The 19856-nt window shown below is 39.8% G+C and overlaps 1 pseudogene; it reads left to right on the forward strand.

Annotated features, from left to right (window-relative positions):
- LOC138009423 (sulfotransferase 1B1-like) overlaps window positions 1-7306 on the forward strand; it is a 12848-nt pseudogene extending 5542 nt beyond the window's left edge.
- The last annotated feature ends 12550 nt before the right edge of the window (window positions 7307-19856 follow it).

Genomic DNA, 19856 nt, shown 5'->3' on the forward strand with positions numbered 1-19856 from the left:
GTACCTGAGGGTACGGTTTATGAGATAAAATTCACTTAACTTCCCATCAAAAGGATTATTACCAGTCAGTGGACCAGGTCTAATGAACTGATCGAGGTATTCCTTGCAATACACATTAACTTTGAAGCGCAAAGAATGAATAAATACAACTTGACACATCTGGGGGTATATGGGAAGGGTCCTAAAGTGGACCCTTCCATTTAATAACAATTAAAGAGCTTTAAGGCCTGGCCAAACGCTCGAAACATTTCAACGAAACATCTTGCAACATCCAGTTGGGCACAACATGTTGCATGCGTTCGGCCACCCTGTTGCGATACGTTGCAACATGTTGGATGATGTTGGATCAAATTTGAAAACGGTCAAATTTTCGTGCAACGTATTGGATGTTGCATGATGTTGTACTCATTTGGCTACGTTCGCGCAACATTGTTGCACTAGGGTATGCGCGCTAGGTCCACTTCTTGCGCGCCAGGGGCCTGGGGCACTGAAACATTGACATGTTGCGTTGAAAATGCGTGCGTTTGGCCAGCCCGTTCAACACATGTCGCAACATCATGCAACAATGTTGCAAGATGTTGCGTTTAAATGCTGCGAGCGCTTGGCCAGGCCTTTAGATTATAGGACGAGAACGACTACGAGCATGAGATGTTCTCATAGGACGACCAGTGAGCGCGCGCAAACCAGCGTCATTTTGCGAGAAAAACGTGATACCGTCTTCATTTTAGTACGAGGCTTTGGAGAAATGTTGTCGTGTCAAAACAATTCAACAACACGGTAGCAGTTTTGGCATTTTTCGATCAGCAAAAAGGCTCAGTTACCAGCAATAAGAATAACCGAGCAACCTACACTGCTAAGAAAGAGTAACATTAATCGTCCGGGTTATGAATCTTCTAGGTATTTTCGCTAGAACCGGGCAGTCAAATCTCGTACTCGTTCTCGTCCTATAATCTAAAGGTCCCTACTGCTGTTAAGGGGGATAACAACACATAAAATAGGAACAAACAGTAGCAATTGCAATCCGGAGAGAGAGAAAGGGTGGCGAAAAACTGTTCTAGCTAATAAGACCACATGAAATAAACGCAGAAGTGCGAATGTCACAAAAACTAGAGGCATTCCTCTCTCTTTAAGACTGAGTTAAACTCAAATCAAACCATTGTTATTTTCGATTAATAAAAATGTAATCATTTTATATGCAGTAGTTGATGAAAGAAACAATCATCTTCATTAACATGAATTTGGTGTGTTGCTACATTTGGGCGTTATTGTAGTGCCTGACTGAGGAAAAGACCTTTAAATGTTTTGATTTTGTGCTGTGGGCTGCTTTTAACACTACATTATTTCCTGATTTGTAGTGCCCTATGGACTGTGGAACAAACATGTCCTAGAATGGTGGAAGCATAAAGATGATAGGAATGTGTTGTTCCTGAAGTATGAGGACTTGAAAAAGGTGAGTATGCATATCGAAGTAATACTACTACTACTACTACTACTACTACTACTACTACTACTACTACTACTACTACTACTACTACTACTACTACTAATAATAATAATAATAATAATAATAACAAAAATAATAATAATAGTAATAATAATAATAATAATAATAATAATAATAATGATGATGCTTTTCCTTAAAATACTCTCACCAAATAAAATTGAAGCAAAATAACACCTTTTTTGTAGTGAAATAATAAATCTCTTATTCGATGGTTTAACATACAATACTCGCGGACATTTTGCTTATTTCTCTTATTTAACAGACCATCAAATTGAGCATAATAGACCTGATGTAGTTGTTCTTGATAAGATAGAAAGATCATGTTATGTGATAGATATCGCGTGCCCTTTTGATACAAGAGTGCTGGAAAAATAACAAGAGAAAATGGAAAAATACCAAGAATTAAAAACAGAGATTGGGAAAATCTGGAGCTGCCGAAAAGTAATTGTCGTACCAATTGTCATTGGTGCACTAGGGACGTTCAGCAAAAATTTGAAAACATCGTTGAAGAAAATTGGACTAGATTGCACGGTATTAAAACAAAAAGCCTCCTTGTTGGGAACGGCAAGAATCTTGAGAAGAACACTAGACACCTAAGGCCATAGGTCGTGGCTTGATGCCTAGTTTACAAAGCACGTTAACAACATATCGTGTGAATAAACGAAATAATAATAATGATTATTATTATTTATTATTATTATTATTGGTATAATGGCATGTGACTTCATTTTGACCTCATTTTGCAATTTATAGCAGATAGGAGCGAGACATTGGATCTTTAAACATGTTTTTGTTATTACATACATCTTATTCGATGGTTTAACACATAATACGCACGGATATTTTGCGCGTTGCGTAGTATTCTTCCAAGCCCCGTAGGGGTGAGGAAAATTGAGAGAAATGAGCAAAATGTCCGTGAGTATTGTATGTTAAACCATCGGATAAGAGATTTTTTATTCCACTACAAAAAAGGTGTTATTTTGCTTCAATTTTATTTGGTGAGAGTGTTTTACGGAAAAGCATCATCTGTCCTTCAGGGCGCGTGCGAACCATGTAAACAGCACAAAAGGCAGCCAAATGTCCTTATTTGACTGGATAAACGAAATGACGAGTGACAAGCGATCACAAACCAAATTCTCTAAATTCTCAGTCTTTGCATCATGTTGAAAACAATTTCTTACATTGAAAACTCCCGTTCAGTCCGTATTTGCTCTGTTCTAAATCGTTCAAACCGGGACAATACAGTGTATTACCGTCTCATATTTTGCGCGTTCTCTTGACCAAATATGGTAAAATGACGTAATAGTGGAATAATAAAATACCATATTTATGGTGCATGGCAAACGCTAGAATTTTCAAAAAAGCTGTGGCATTTAATCAAGTAAATAACGTTGACCTGGCTTGAGCTTGCGATCCAGTTGAAAACCAGTACCTGGTAAGCGGTCAACTTAAAAAAAACTGACCTCGATGACCTTTAAACTTGAGTCTGCTATATGGTGACGTGTTACTGGCCAGCGAATACCTTCTTTTAACAAGTGTCAATTAAACATAACATAACATAACATGCATGGATGTGCAATATCAAAGATGTTCCCGGCAAAAAACGCGGGTTGCACCACAGAGTTTCACATTGGCATACATGGAGGATTGGAAGTACGGTCGAACGGTGACCAAAACTAAATATGGTTCACCATATTTTCTTACCATTGGTGCTCTGCGCGCACGCCTTTGGCCCTCGGAGATCCGCTATGAAAATAATGCGCGTATGCTACTGTTGATGGCTATGGTGTAATTTGCCTATGATGAAAATGATGAAATCTCGAAGACAAAGACACCAGTTCACTGTGTTGTTCACCGCAAAGAAGGCAGGGATAAGTGCTCACGTAACATACAATTTTAATTTTAATTTAGCAACCCCCTTTTTTAAAGGATTTATCCAGCAATATCCGGTTGATGGCAAAGTTCCTTGAAAAGCCAGTAACTGAGGACACGGTCAACAAAATCTCCCAGCAGTGTAGCTTTGAAGAAATGGCAAAAAACGTATCAACTTTCACTGTTGATGGACCCAAACTGTTAAGAAAAGGAGAAATAGGCGATTGGAAGAACTACTTCACAGCGGATGTTGACGAACGCTTTGAAAACGAGGTTCTGAAGGAGCTGAGAGGCACTGGACTTGTATTCCACTTTGAACCTTGAGAAAAGTAATGGAATTTTTGATTCTTAACCCTCTAACTCCCCGAGGTGGCCTCCATTGATAAGTAAAATTGTCTGGCATCAGACAGAGTAAAATCTTTAAGTATCACTATTAGGAGGGGAGGGTTAAAGGGGACATAGTGTTTGAGTGGACCTTGATGCTGTTAACCTAGTCACCCCTAAGGAAGCCCCCGTTGATGAGTAAAATCATCTGATGTTCGACAGAGGAAAATCTACAAGTATCACTCTTATGAGGGGAAGGGATAAAGGGGACATAGTTTTTTAGTATAACTATTAGGAGGGCAGGGTGGACCTAGATGTTGTTAAAGAGGACAGTTTTTGAGTAGACCTATGATGTTGTTAAAGGGGACATAAAGTAGTTTTTGAGTGGACCAAAAGTTCTGCGTACCGGGCTACGCAGTGCGCAGAAACTAATTAATTCAAGTTGAAGTATGTATTGTAATTTATTCAAGTAACAAATACATTAGAATTCAAAATGGCGTGTTTAAGAAACGTTTACCGCGATCAACACTCATTGCCATCCTTCAAAGTGACATGGGACATTCCGTAACAAATACACGACCCAATATTCCATCTTAATATGACAAGCTTACCGCTGTAAAAGGAATGAAAACAGGCAGAAATAGAGCGTCAACAAGAAATAGCGTTTCTGAGCTAAGCCGCGTAAAAACCGCTTTGAAAACGGTTAGCTTTCACTTGTTTTGCTGGGTACCACTACGCCACAACTCTAAAAAATTCGACTTTCCGGGAGCTTTTCTCGTTAGTCTAGTGGATATCGGACACTGCAACGAGTAGCCTTCGATCCGGGTTCAACTCTTTGACTCGCTTATTGTGAATCTTCTCTGCTTGTTCAAAATGTTTGTTTCTTTGAAGTAGATTTGAAATTTGAAATAGATTGTACGTCGTGTAAGTTGAATAAAAGGGAAATGTCCGTTTGAGGGATGGCCATGACCGCTGACTGTCTACCGCGTACTGCGTAGCCAGCAACTAATACAGCTTCTTCTCTCGCATATATTACTCGCTGCGTACCGCGTAGCCACCGTTCTTCATTAAGGGACTCGATGTACATGTGGCAGGGTATTCTGCAGTTACTCCACAGATGTTGCTACGGTCGGGTCACACATGCGGCTCAACCGCTCAAACAACAAAGCACCTTTAAATGCAAACGCAAGGAAATACACGTATAGACTACAGCAGTGCAGAAACATATGTCAGAGCTGGAAAGGGAAAATTTTTCCTTCTCACATTTGCTGTTGTGTTTGCATCTAAAGCAGGCAACTCAAATGCAGGCCCAAGGTTACAATACCAGGTCCATTCCGCCCATACATGTCTAATACTTTGAGGGAAACTCCACTAAAACAAGAAGATAACTTTAAAATACTGAACATAATGCTTACCATCAAAATTTCTCGATTTTTTTTTCTTTAGTATCACCCAACTAGTGAACTAATGCAAATGCTGCATTTTGATTGGCTACGCTACTAGAGGACTATAGCAATTACAGTCCTCGAGTAGTGAAAAGCGTGACGCTTTCTTTCGTTTTATTCCCAAGTAAATATTTCTTCAACTTGCATTTGCTAACTTTATTATTGCCTTTTCTGTCCGACTAGTTGGGTGATACTAAAACAATTAGACCCTTCGCCCTCAAGGGCCACGGGTCAATAGCCCATTCGACTTCGCCTCATGGGCTATTGACCCGTAGTCCTTGCGGGCTACGGGTCTAATTGTTAATTAATCACTTCTAGTGTAACCAGTCAGCGCAGAGAATTTTCGTTAATTACCAATGTAATTATATACTAAAGCTGCATAGTGAGATTCATGACAATTTGCATACATGTCACTCAAAGCCTACATGTATCACTCTTTGGTTCACTCGACGGTTCTGGATAAGGTCATGGTTGGTAGTTCACTTTGTGATGCCTACCCTAGGTAACATGAATATCATTACGAATGACCAAGTAGAGTAATCATGATAAAAGAACATTCTCGTCACCAGAGCCTCGGATCGACCCAAGGCTCTGGGAAACTCTATGTAGGAGAAGATGTGCCGTAGGGTTCTTATAGCCAAAAATTGGCTATTTGAACCTTACGTTGCCTGCTAACTCCTCGTGCTAACATGAATGCACAAATTAGAGACACGAAAACCAATGAGCAGACACTTGTTTCAGGGGTTCCCCAGAGCTCTTCTCTCCCTCAGTCAAGAGCTCTGGGGTCGAGATTGGATAAAAGAAATGTCAAGAAGTGCCAGTAGTTTTTTAAAAATCACAGACGTTTCGGGTGTAGAAGTTACTCCACAAATTCTTTCCTAGCGCATTTAACACAACATCGCATCTTCGTCAAGTTTTTTCGCTCGTATTTCGTATTTCCAAACCTTTGCAGTTTAAGGAATGTAATAAAAAATATATTCCATTGCGCTTGTTGGATAGGAGACTGGTTATAGCCAACTCATATCCAACGCGCGCTCATGAAATAATTGTTAAGTAGCTGTATGGACAACCCTCCTTGTTGAAGCCCTAGGCTGCCATTTTGAAAGTTAATCCCAATTCCCTTGCATAACTTTCGTTCTTTGCTGTGCATTTTACCTGTCAACGTCGCTTAAGTTTATGTTTCTGTGTGCTCTTCCCTTTGCGTTTGTGTTCCATGTCTTAACCAGGCTTTATAGAAGAGACTACAAGAAGCAGGCTTGGCGCAATGTGTTTCAATATGCTCCGTTAAAAACTAAATAGGACCTCACACAGTTAAGGTTGATCAGAGGTGGTTTTATTTCACATGATGAACACAGTCATGAAGATGGAAATTTAATACGCTTTGTCTCTAGATCGTTGATATTAACATCCTTCCCTTTTTTATGAGGTCGTGAAAACTCATCGAGAGACAGAAAACTCAAAATTTGTGTAGTAAAACTAGCTTTAAGTGACTAGTATGTCATAGTCCTGGTAAAGTAGTTAGTTCATCAAGAGTTCATCAAGAGTTCATCATATCACATCACAATAGGTGCGAATACACACACCATGGTAAATGTCATTTCCCATGATAAATTATCCCGCGTTGCCTCACACTTGGGCTCTAGTATATCACGTTAACCAGTGGTCACAAGTTACGAAGATTAACGACGTAAAAGAAATGTCAAGCAATTCATTGGCAGGAAATTTAATAGCAAACAAATCTTTATTTATGCACAGATAACATTACAGAAGCATTACCCGCAACTAGCAAAGCTATTCGAGGCGAGAATATGGAATTAAGACCAACGCTAACTGAGGAAAGGTTAATCACAACTTCATTAGCATCGTGATTGGCTCTTGTACCTCGGGCATCAAAACACCCTTCCAACTTACCACGTTAAATGTCATGGCCGCTTCGTTTGATCTTTTTGACGTATCCATGGAAATTTACCACCGGAAATTTACATTGGGAAATGTCGGTCACACCCACTAAATGCAGTTTCCCGTGGTAAAAGGGTCATTAACGCGGTGAAAGTGCCCCGTTTAAAAGCACCTATTAGGGAGCTTAAGCACGCGCGTTTTTGGACGCGGACGGCAACCGGAAGAGAACATTTCGCGTACCAGGACAGTGGTGTCTCCCGGATGTTTATACTAATGATCTCTAATAGAGAAGATACTTAGCAATGTAAATGTGGTTGTGAGAAGACAAGTTAAAAGGGAAAACAGCTCACTTCCGGTTGCCGTCCGCGTCTCAAAAACGCGCGTGCTGTCGTGGAACAGAGCATTGACAGAAAGACTTGGGGAAAAAACATTGGTGTCCGTATCAATCAATGAATCAATTTGAGTGTCAGTAAAGTATCTAGCGAAGGACAGTACCCTCAGATTGGGGACACTTAATTAAATTTAACTAATTCTAAAATTAACAAACATCCTATCCATAGTCATCAAGTTAAATCCTGCGTTTAAAACTATTAACAAGTAAAATAAAAGTTAAAAAGTTTTTACAAACCCGGAGCTAAAAGTTAAAACGTATGAAATATTTCGTCCGTTTTTTAACCGGACTTCATCAGTCAATGATATGAATGTTAAAAAGATGAAGTTTAAAAAAGGGTTTTTAACGCCTATTGGGAGTTAGAATTGTGTCATAGATAGCTGCTAATTCGTAACCATTGTCTCTGTTTAACGCCGGTTTCGTAAGTTCAATTTGAATAGCTTCTTTTATCCTGCGTTTGAAGGTGTTAACTTCGGTTGATAGTACTTTTGTCTTATTTGGGTCCACCGAGTGACCCTCCAGGCGACAATGCTTGTGAATAGCTGATGAACTTCTTGATTGGTGTTCTTTCACTCTGATTTCCAGAGAGCGGGCCGTTTCGCCAACGTACTCCTTGTTTCACTTCTCACAATGGATCTGGTACACAGTACCGCATTTCTTGAGATTGACAGTTGTGTCCTTGACACGTACCAATTGTGATCTTAGAGAATTGACGGGTTTATGAATAAGTGTAACCTCGTGTGACTTGAAAGCTCTTTGCAGGCGTTCCGAGATTCCTTTGATGTATGGCGTTGATGCATAGATTTTCTTCTCGTTTTGAGGCTCTTCGGTATCTTCTGTTGTAGATTTTGGATGTGGTATTGTTAGCATCCATTCTGGATAGTTATTTATTTTAGAGCTTGCTTGACGTGCTGTGTTTCTCTAGTTCTGTCATCGTTTTCCGTAACCAAGGTCTGAGCTCTCAACATCAGGGTGTTAACCACAGCTCTTTTGAGTTGTAGATGATGGTTTAATTAGAAGTTTAGGTACTGGTCCGTGTGCGTAGGTTTGCGGTACACGGAGATCTTGGTAGAATCATCTTGGTTAATACTCACACAGGTATCAAGGAAAGGAATCCTGCCATCCTTTCTTGTTTCGAAGTGAACTGGATATGTTGGTCAATGGAGTTTAGATGTTCTGAGAAGGAATCAACGGCGTTTTCGTGAATCTTGGCCATCGTGCCATCGTGTTCTCTATAATATTGTTGGTTCGTTTGAATTTTACCTACTTGTAACGAACATTTAATCTACAAAGAATCATTGTATTGCTAGTTCCGGAACATGTTCCGAAAATTCAAAAGTGTGGTTGTATTTTTTAAAATATTAGTAACACTTGTGCTATCCAGACCATTTGTAAGTAAGTTGTAATATAAAAAAAAATTAAAAATAAAAAATAAAAAAATAAAAATAAAAAAGGAACAAAATCAACCATTGGTGAGAACGCGTCTTGAGCCCAGGATCCCCGGTTCTCAATGCAAGCTCCCTAACCATTGGGCCTCAAATGCAACCAATCAGCGCAAAGAATTTTCAATAATCACCTATGTAATTAAACTAAAGTTCATTATCGTTGTTATTATTTGAAGACAACCAGTATCCCTGTCATAATCTCTTGTTCACTTATTGGGTCTTTTTGGCCTTTATGGCACAATTAACCAGGACAGTTTCAATGATTTCATTATCTTTAAGTAACCCTAATTCCCCTCGCTCAAGTGATTCAATTCCCTTCTCAATTTCCTGATAGGTCATCTTGTACATAGGACTCATAAAACGACCTCGCACATGCTATAAAACTTTGACTTTGTAAAACCACACTTGTATTCCATCTCTGACGTTTGTTCCTCAAAGTTGACTTCTTCAAGCAGCTTACAAATTTCTTGGATCTTTTCAGGGGAGTTTTGTTTCGGGAATACTTGTCGCTTGTCGAAACAACTTGTAACAGGAAAGACTCCGAAATATCCAAACGAGACACATCCCATCGGAGCAAAGCGATCGTTCCACAGCCTTAAAAACCGGAAGCGGGTCTAGCAAATGATGAACTGAATATTTGAACAACACACGGTCAAAAGAACCGGGAGGCAAAGCATCCTTGAAAAATTCTTCTCGGTCTTCAAGACAGGAATGATACCTTCCCTCCCCTTAGCTTTCTCGAGCATTTCTGCGCAGGGATCAACACAAGTTATTGGATTCTTCAGTCGAGCAAATTTTGACATTTTTTCTGCGAAGCGTCCAGTCCCACCTCCGATGTCGACTATCACGTGATCAGGATGTAAGTCTAAGCTCTCTATAGCACTCTGAACTTGTACGTCTTCAAATTCCAAGTAGTAATGGTCATAACTATCAGCTAAATTACAGTAATGATCTAAAAAACAACAAAAACATGTTTTCTTTTAATTAATAGACATTTACTAGCATTGAAAGCAAAAGCAATATTCATCCCAACGGGATATAACTGGAGAACACGTTCTCGCCAATGAATTCGCGATTATCCTGAATTTTTAATTTGCTTTGAATTCACTAAATTCGTGAACTTGGGACACTGTGTCCCAGGACTTGAGGTAGAAGAAAAAAATAAGGAAATAAAAAATGGTATTCATGGATTGGATTTGAACCAGGCGTTTCTACTCTGTAGGAACCACTTCTTTCCGCTTTACCCTTGAAGATCAAGACACCGCATTTTTCAAAAAAGCATACTACCATAAAATATCGCCGATGAAGAGTTACCCTAACCCGAACCCTAAGCTAGATTAATAATTTAGGCCTAGGTTTTGATTTTAAAATGTTTAGCTTTGTCGTGAAATTTCGTAACTTTGCAGTGTTAATGATGTTTGTTGACGAGTGATAACACAGCATTCTCAAGTGTGCTAAGGCTTGACCAGCCTAATTATTATGCATATTTTATTTGAAGGTAAAGCATTTCTCCAGGGCCAATGAAACTTGGTAGGCAGTTAGTTATCGGTATTATTATAACTTTTCCAAAATGTCCCGTACCACTTGTAACGTGACCCGAAATCGACTTATAACAGCTATATTTTTTTACTCAAAAATGGAAAACATTGAGCTTCATTATGTCAATTTTGTTTCTTGATTATTCGATGACCCCCTCTAAGGGCTTTGTCATCCGCCTTTTAATCATGTCCAATGAACAATTGAGGGAAAATAGATCACGTGACATGATAAACATCCAAATATCTTAAAAGGTAAATACGGAGTACTACATTAAAAGGCGCCATTCGGTAGGCAGAGTTGTACTTAACGTGTTAATGCCAAATGTTTTTAAAATTTTGAAGTATAAATGTTCCCCATTTTTGAGTAAAGGATATAAACGTTATAAGTTGTTTTAGGGTCACGTGACCAAAATGCGATGAAAAGTGTTTTGGCAAATTAATAACAGCACCGATAAAAAACTTTCTGCTACGTTTCATGGACACCGGACAAGGGCTTCCCTTCAAATAAAAATAAGCATAATAATTAGATTGGTCAAACCTTAATACACTTGAGTTATCAAATAGTGTTCGAGTAGTCGAGTGGTTAGGTGACGGGTGAATGAACATTCCCAGGTTCGAGTCCCCATGTCCATACACTTGGGTTTCCTTTCCAAACAAATATGACCATTTCCCATAATCCATATCAAGCTTTCAGTCTTCTGAGTTTACGGTAATAGTGAATTCTAAGCAAATTAACAATTCAGGATAATCGCCAATTCAAGGGCGAGAACGGGTTGAACTGGAATTTACAAGTGACCAGCTCTCGTCTCCAGAACCCGATTTTCTTTCGGTCAGCACCAAGAAAGCAGACTCTGGTCAGGGCCAATTTATGCACACTCGCAGTCAAAGTCGATGTAGCTTAGTTGATAGCTCAGTTGGTAAAGTACGTACTGCATAATCGCACAGCACGATCTCTTCATTGAATTGTTAATTTGCTTTGAATTCACTATTATCTTGAATTCAGAAGACTTTGTCCCGGGACTTTCGGTAGCAGAGAAAATAAGGAAATAATAAATCATATCCATGGATTCGATTTGAACCTGAATTTTCGACCCTATAGAAACCGTTCCTTTCCGCTTCGCCACTAAAGATCAAGACAGCGTACTCTCAAAAAATCAATTTTTTCGGCTCCCACAGTATATCGCTGCTGAAGAGTAATTAGGCCTTAGCTAGATTAATGATTTAGGCCTAAGCTTTGATTGTAAATGGTTAGCTTTGTCGTGAAGTTGGTAACCGACCCTTTCAGTGTTTATATGGTTTTTTGCCGATGATAATGAGCGTTATCAAATAGTTTTTAGAATTGGATTTTAAGCGACGCGTATACCTAAATGCATTTGGTCGAGAATCTTACACCGATCATGTTGAGAAAGCTGGTTTTGCAAATTTAGGGCGCGTTCGATTGACCGTATTCCAGAATAGGAATACATGAAATAGAAGTTAGAAATCCCTCGTTTTTACGGGAGATTCATATTAAAATTATTAAACACTTGCAAAAATGGTATTTTAAACATATCTTTATTATCCTTGTTGCTTCAAAAGCGCCAGACATACCGTTTTGAATCATCACTCCACGTATTCTTATTCCGGAATGGGGTCAATCGAACGCACCCTTAGGATCTCTTTTCCCGTGAAATTTTGGAAGGATTGAGCTCTCACTGGAATCGGGCATGGAGACATCCCTAATCATTCGGATGCTGGTGTTCTTAAGGTAAACATTTCACTGGTTTGGACTAGGTCACATGCCGGCGGCTGATTGCACAGGTACCCCAAGCTAACAATGTAATTTCAGCATCACGACCAGTTAAAATTATAAGCGTTTGCATGGGAATTTGCAAACGTGTTCAGGAGTCGAAATAAAGAACATAATTGAAACAAAAATGCCTTAACTTGTCTTCTGATACCTTATCAGTCCTTTTGTGGCGTACTTTGGCCATTTCAGCGCTATTCCAGTGGGTTGTAGGTTTGCTGTTTTTCTCTCTATACATTTATCTTCAAGGTTAGAAACTCTGGCAGTCGGAAACACAAGCTGCTGTAAGGTCTTGCAAAAAGCTCAAATCGACCCAAAATTACACTGAGGCCAAGGAAGATAGTGCTGCTATATATTTTAATCCTTATATCAGACAAAACTTCACGGAAAGGAATTGAAAATCGCCGAAGTGGGCTGATTTTGCCCTTAGCAACATGCTTGGTTCGGAAGTTCCGTGCACGAAACCGTTGAAAAACACCTTACCGACCGGGCCCAAGGTTCAAATTTGCTACACACAGGGTTGGCGACGAAGCTTTAGTCTCAGTGACAGGTACAACGTGAGGCCCTTCTCAGGAAAGTACTGAGCTGTCATGCAGATACAGGCCAAGCTCAGGGAAATGCTGATGCATTATAAAGATGTTTCGCAAACAAAACATAAACATTCAGTTTGTTTTACAGTGTACCTGTCACTGACATCGTTGCCCATCCGGTGTGTAACAAATTTGAACCTTTGGCCCGGTCGGTAAGGTATTTTCCAATGGCCGTGCACGGAACTTCGTTGCAAAGCATCTCCGACAGTCCTCGATGGACGGGAGCTGTTAGATTAGCGAGCCGAAATTCCCGCACCGTGGTTGTTTTTGTCCGATAGAGAAAGGCATTAGTTAGAGGAGGATTTTAATGTGCACTGGGCTAAATCTGGAGGCGACCTGAGCGTTCGGAGTGAATTTACGGCTGATTTTCTTCGATGGATATGAGAGACCGCCGCCAGCAAGTAATCAACCTTAGGGAATTATATACACGAGAGAAACGGTAGTACTAAAACTCCCTAGAATCGCGCTGAAACGGCCAGAAATACTAAGTACATTCCATAAATAAGACAAGGAGGCAAGGTGAGAAATTCTGGTGTATTTTTATCTCTATTTTAATGCCCTAAATAACGATCGCTAAATTCCCAATACAAACCACTTATAAAATTTAGGAAACGTAACAACGATACTCGGTGAGCTTGGGGTACCTCTGCTGATTGCTGCCTGCCTTGTCTCCTTCTTTAGCTCTAACCGCCGAGGTCAAATATTCCTCTCGCTTAAAAACTGCATGGGTCGGCGAAAAAAAAAACATAACACATGACTCGGTTAACATTTTCTTCAAACTTTTATTGAATCATTTGCTTTAAATTCTGCATATTGGAACAAATAGTAGCCACCGTATTGTTCATCAGTATTTCTTCTATAAATAACAAAAGATCGATCCTCAGATTTCAATAACAGAGAGTTGTCTGCCTGTGGCATGTTTTTATACTGTTAGTGACTGTTAGACACCACTAGTAACAAGCCCGCAGTCATTACTGTATACGGCGTTCGTTTCGCGGATGGGATTTGTGTGTAGTTTGATCAAGTACGGTGATTCAAAACACAGACGATCAATTCGCGCTGCAATTGTATGGTGAATTTACCTGGAAAAACGATCAAATGAGACTCTTCTGTTCAAACAATTGTGTGTTTATATGGGTTTATTCAAGTTGCATTGTAACTGGACTGTGGTTTCTTTATTTAATTAAGATAATGAACATTTCTGTGTTCAGTTTCTTTTATGAAGGGTGATGTTGGACAAAATTGTTTTTGAACGTGGCGCATATTTTTGGGCCAAAGTGCCATCGAATTGGTCACTTTGCATGTGAATGGCCTCAAGCGATCGAAGAATCGCATCTTCGCATGGGCGAAGATGCGATTCAATTGAGCCGCAGTCTGTATGTTTTCGGGCTTGACGTAATTATTGTCGTCTTTTCGCTTGTTTATGGGCCAAGTTCGTTTCATTTGAACATTTCACATGTTTTCGGGCTCGTGCGATATCCTCGCCTTGAGTTGTCAGCGTAGCATTCCTTTAGAGGAAAATACCTCATGTACGAAAGGAGAGTCCTTCTTGATTCATCCGAAAGGATCAACGGTGACGAGGTGGATTCAGTTTTTTTTTTTTCATGTTGAGTGGGTTATCATTGTGTTCAATAGACCATCAACGCCATGGTTTTGAAGATTCTCTTTTTGAATTACTTTTAAACAGCTCGATCTTTGTTGGCCGAGCTATAAAATCAAGAACCAGCCTATAGCTAAGACCATGAATTAAGGGTTTTTTACAGGCTACAAAGGCACGTCGTCCCAAGTACGACATTCCTTCCGAACAACTGCAATTGTTCCTAGGCTATGGATTTACTGTAAAAAAAAAAGGGAGAAATGATTGGTGTAGGCTCCAAAACTGTGTATCACAGGTTAAGAGAATTGGGTCTGTGATTTACGTGATTAGGGCGTGGGCCTCCCGGGAAATTTTCCTTCATTAGGGTGACAAGGTAGGGGACCTATAACTCCACTTGAAATCCAACTAAGGATCAAGTTAATGATACACAACCGTAGTCAACTTAGCGGATGACAAGGAAGGCTCCACAAGTGATACAGGCTAATTTTATTTGTGAACCCCACTAGTAACGGGGGGATGTGAGTTCAAATCCCGCTCAGGGCGAATTTTCTTTTAAACCTATACTCAGTTATTGGTATCTATGTTATTAGAATTACTGGCTTCTTTTTCAAAAAAAAAATTGGTTTGGATTTTCGACATTGCATTGAAAGTAAGGAATGTTTATTTTATGAAAGAGGTCCACGGCATGTGCTTATCCTGTAGGAGAGTGAAGTTTCTTGTGACCTTTAAAGTTTGAAACATGTTTTGGAGGGTGGGTGGGAAAGCAGTTCTGGCTGTGACAATGATCAATTCACCCTTATAATGCACTTATAAGTGGCTTTCGATTCAAAGGACATCTCCAAGAGAGCCTGGGAAATTTGCCCTAACCTCCGATTTAACTTTACTAAATACGCAAGTTTGGTATTGGCAATATCTATTTTGAGGAATTCCCTCATCCTGAGAGAGAACTGACTTTTGGAGTTTTTTTTTTTCAAAATTTTTAAAACCTTAAGTGTCAACTGTTTAACGCTGGGGCACTACATGTAACTAGGGACACTGCACAGAAATCGAATTAAATGAAATAATAAAGACATATCAAATCATATTGGTTAAGTTTTTGAGAGGGGAAAATCAGGGAAAACCAGAGTACCCCAGAGAAAAGCCTCTCGGAGCAGAGTCTGGAGAACCAACAAACGCAACCCACATATGACACTGAGTCTGGGAATCGAACCGGGCCACATTGGTGCGAGGCGAGTGTCCCTCAGCTGGACTTAGAACAATGGTTCCAATTGTGAGAGGAGAATATTATAATACAAGAAAAACAAGCTATGCCTTATTATGTAAAAACGAGGAGTGTTTTATTAGGATACAAAGCTCATACACGTGACGTTTTATCGGCATTTTGATAGGCTGTTAGGCTCTTTAACCCTTTCACCCCCGTGGGGTTCCCCATTGACGAGTAAAATCGTCTGGTGTTAGACAGAGTAAAATCGTCTGGCGTTAGACAGAGTGAAATATATGTGACACTATGGGAGTGAAAGGGTTAATTAATGGGGACATAGAATATTTTTTTGAGTGAATCTAGCTGTTGTTAACCCTTTTCACCCCGTGGGGTTCCCCATTGACGAGTAAAATCTTTAAGTGGCACTCTTGGGAGTGAAAGGCTCTTTAATGAGTTCTTGAACAGGAATTAAAGTTGCTTTTTGAAACATTTAATGCGTCATTTAATGGGCTGTTTAATGAAGTAATTACGGTATAACGTAGTCTACAATTTCAATACAAATTCTCTGTTCTCAGTAAAAATATCAGTACATTTTCTCAAAGATCGAATATTTGAAGACATTAAGTAAACTGAGTATGCACGAAGAATTGAGCATATCGCTCGAGAAAAGGAATGGATCTCTACGGAATTCATGACCTTCTTTCTTTTCAGTTTTCGCACACCGGCTAGGCTGAGTCAGATTCTTCGCCGCTGTTATATCGATTAAATCCTTGTGTTGGTCTTCCTGTGGGAAAATGAATTTATATGCTCAGTAACTATTAATTCAACGACTAACTAGCATACAAAATGGCGGTTTTTTATAACAGAGACGCATAGTCCATCCAGACGAATTATGCGTTCTTTATGTTATCCGTATAGTGTAAAGCCCGGACCGGGATCTACATGAGACGCATAATCCGTCTGGGACGAAATTGGGGAACATTTTTTTTCTAGGTCTGTCACATTCGTCTGGCATAAAGCCGGGCACAAGACATACAATGCGTCTGGGAAGAACTCAGTATCCAAATAATGCCCTACAATTCAGTTGCACAATTAGCCAATCAGAGTGCATGTTATATCAGCTACAACCCAAAGCAATATAATAAAATAGTTTATTAAAAGAAATTTCCAGTTGTTCAAATGGGGTCAGTTGATTTATTGCCACTTTACCTCTATGTTTATATTTAAGTGTTTAAAGGGTAAAACTCCTTTTGATTGAGTTACGGTAACTCTATTTATTATGATACTCAACAAAATAATCATGTTTCGGAATGGTCAATTGACGAATGACACAAATAGGTTATAGAATGCAATTTAAGACTTACAGAGTGTTGATTACAGGAAGTTGCTCTGGGTAACAAAGCGGTGGAGTGCTTTTCGGTTGGGAGTATATAATCAATAACAAATCGTACTTAAACCTTGCTTGTGCATTTCGTGATTTACTGGTCACGTGCGAGTTTTGAGAAAAAGTGTCAAATTGCACTCACCTATGGCTTCTTGTGCAATTTTAAGGACTTTCACAACATCACCTCGTGCCCATAAATCTCAAAAATTAGCACCTCAAGTTTGTTATAATGTTCCTATGACTTATAGCCATCAACTTTTTTAACTTGACCTTTAATCCTGTATCTTAGTACCGAAGTTAGTTTATTTGGAGGTCATTTCAGGAAACCACTTGGATGCACGGGAGATATTTATGGTTTTAGCAGCCCCCTAGCCTTGTTATATAACAATGGGGGAAGATTAGCCATCAAGAGAAATATTTGAAAGTAGTTCCGATTTATAGAGCGCTGAGACTTAACAAGGACGCCGGTCTCCTAGCCCCTGATGTTAAGGAAAACATCTCGCCCAGGTCGCTCGCCTCCTCATGCACCACACTCTAACCTCATGATGTCATACTCTAAAATGGCAGCAGGATGCAAGTATGTGCTTATATATTATTGCCACGGAAAACTCCAAAGGAATTGTGTGTGTGTCATTTTATGGGAAAATCTTCATGAAAAATGATTTCAATGGTTCAACTGGTGGATTTAGTGTGGCTCCAAATGGGAGTCTTTTGCAACGGATATTGTGGAAGGCAGAAGCGTCACGAAGTGACCAAGCTACATGCAAGCATGAGTATTAATACTTATAATAATAAATAATTATTATAAATAAAGTGAGTGACCGAGAATAGATAATGTGTGCTATTTGGAGTGTGGGTGTATTAAGCGTATCCATAAGGAGACGATTTGCCACTAGGAAATCCTTATATCAACAACTGCTGTAAGTGTTTATTTACCTTTCTCCAAAAAAAGGTGGTAAGTGCTATCTGGCCTCAGGCAAGTACCAATCAGTAGGAGTATTGCCCGCCTCTTTATAGTTCGTTGAACTTCTACAAAACTTGAAAAAAAAAAAATGTGTGCATTTTTTTTCCATACAGAGTACTTTCAAGTGATCACAGGCCCTACCTCAATGTGTGTAACACAAAACTACTCAAGAAATTTGTCATGGGTGCTTTTTTAAAGGGCACTGTCAGCTTTTGTTGATTTTGAGAAAGCCCCCTTTAAAAAAACTGCTTATTGGTAGTGCTGGCCCACTGAGCACCCCATTAATTGAAATAATACAACAAAGAGCTGATACTAGCAGAGTTAGGAAGTTCCATGCGGGGAACTCCGAGAACGGCCTGTAGTCAGATCGAGCGGAACCACAGAAGCAAATTCTGCCCCTCAAAAGTACAGCAACAAGCCACATTTTAAAAATGGGCCTGCATAGTTTCTGCAAGTAGCCGGTTGCGCCATTGAGCTGGAGGAGAAACATCGGTATTGATGCTCAGAAAAGCCTGCCTCTATATAGGAAGTTTTCTGACACAGGAACATGCCAAGTCAAAATGCAGGTGACCCTGCATGTTGTGGGGTTTGGCTTTTGCGCGGCCTGACGGCAGTGAGATTAGAGGATTCAACATCTGACGCAGGGTCTCCATCGACGGTGTCACCTTAATCACCACTGTGCTGCCCTCGTCAACATTTGCAGTAGAAGAAGACGATGTGCCCTACCATTGTCTGAGTGGGCCAGGCCTGGGTGCCAACAGAAACTCCGTTGGGCTCTTGGATCCATCTTCCACCTTGTCGAGGCAACGTTGACAATAAGACTAAAATGAAGGGAGGGAAAGGTTATTAAAAAAATATTTGTAGCCAAGATCTACCAAAAGCCTCCGCAAAGGTCAGCCCCTAGGGTTTTTTTTTTTTTCCTTTGGGTTTTTTTCATGAGGAAACCTGCCGGTACATGCTAAACTGAGCCATTATAAGGGCTGTCCACAAAACGAGATCAATGCGTCGTAGGAAACTCCGGATGCAAGGGACACAAAAGTTTAGAAAAAACATACTCCATATTTAGAATGCACCTCGATGCTTTCTGATTCCTGCATGGCTTCCTGGGACAGTTTATCAGCTAAGACATAGGTTGTAGTGGGGGCTGGATATATAAACAGCCACTATAAGGAAGGTGGCAGTTAAACAACCAGAAAGTCAAAGAGCCCTACAAAAGAAGATTGCGTGGCATGGATTTCTATTGAAGCAAACATGTCAAGTATGTTTTTTTTTCTTTCACCGGATGGGAAAACGCTCCCATCATTTTTCGTAGGATTGCTAGGACATGGAATTTTAATTCAGACAAAAAATGGAAAGTGATATTTTGAAAAGTCGTATCAAAGGAGTGCACTTATGGACGTCATAATTTTTTGAGAAGACCTAGGTAATTTCTTTTAAACAAATCCATGCTACAGGGAGATTTGTTGTGTCTAAAATGTTCTTCCATACTGTTTGCTTAGCATTTCCTGTTAAACAATTTGTGGACAAAATTAGGTTTTAATCGCGGGAGTTTTTAGGACATTTCTTTTTTGGTCAACTTGATTGTACCAAATATGGTTGTGAGTTCGTGCCATTCAAACAAGGCTTATGCTTAAATAGAAACACACTTAACAAAGAAGAAACAAAACGGGATTGCTGCTAGGCGTTAAATGTAAATTGGAGATGGAACCGGCTTTGGTAGTTTTAAGAGCCCACCCCCCTAACCTATCATGTCCCTAGGAAAGCCACACAAAGCCCAAAGTCTTACGAGCAACTGTATCACAAAGACGGGATTTGACACTTTGAATGATTGTAGACGGTCACCTTCCAAACGAGGCTTTTGTTCGATTCTTGCGTGCTCAGCTACCTGAAGGAGGGTACGCCGTTTATAGAGATAA

The sequence above is a fragment of the Montipora foliosa genome, chromosome 7, assembly GCF_036669935.1.
Source record: "Montipora foliosa isolate CH-2021 chromosome 7, ASM3666993v2, whole genome shotgun sequence".
NCBI classification, from domain to species: Eukaryota; Metazoa; Cnidaria; class Anthozoa; order Scleractinia; family Acroporidae; genus Montipora; species Montipora foliosa.